This window comes from Oncorhynchus keta, chromosome 30 (genome assembly GCF_023373465.1).
Source record: "Oncorhynchus keta strain PuntledgeMale-10-30-2019 chromosome 30, Oket_V2, whole genome shotgun sequence".
NCBI classification, from domain to species: Eukaryota; Metazoa; Chordata; class Actinopteri; order Salmoniformes; family Salmonidae; genus Oncorhynchus; species Oncorhynchus keta.
The window spans coordinates 45,495,555-45,495,801 of NC_068450.1; the positions used below are offsets into that span (position 1 = coordinate 45,495,555).

General features: G+C 33.2%; 1 protein-coding gene across 4 annotated transcripts in view; it reads right to left on the reverse strand.

Annotated features, from left to right (window-relative positions):
* Positions 1-245: 245 nt before the first annotated feature.
* Positions 246-247, reverse strand: part of LOC118363594 (glutamate receptor 2-like) — a 65,389-nt gene continuing 65,387 nt past the window's right edge. For all 4 annotated transcript variants that reach the window (XM_052488479.1, XM_052488478.1, XM_035744601.2 and 1 more), the window contains exon 16: positions 246-247. This exon is cut by the window's right edge and continues 484 nt beyond it. The gene's annotated coding sequence lies outside the window, so the exon portion shown is untranslated.

Below are 247 nucleotides of genomic sequence, written 5' to 3' on the forward strand. Positions count from 1 at the left end.
ATTTTTTTCTCCAATATACTCACACATTAATAGGTTTATATTCAACCAGTATGTAAGCGGTTTTATTTAAAAGCCATTTTTGTGAAAATACATACAAATATTTTTTCATATAATTTTTCTTAAATTTTCAAAAAAAAAAAGAAGACATTTCACAATTCGATGATGAAGTCAAGTGTGCTTGAAGGATCCCGGGGTTGGCGGTGGTGGCTACAGAAACAGACGTGTTGTCTCAACAATGACCCCCTCC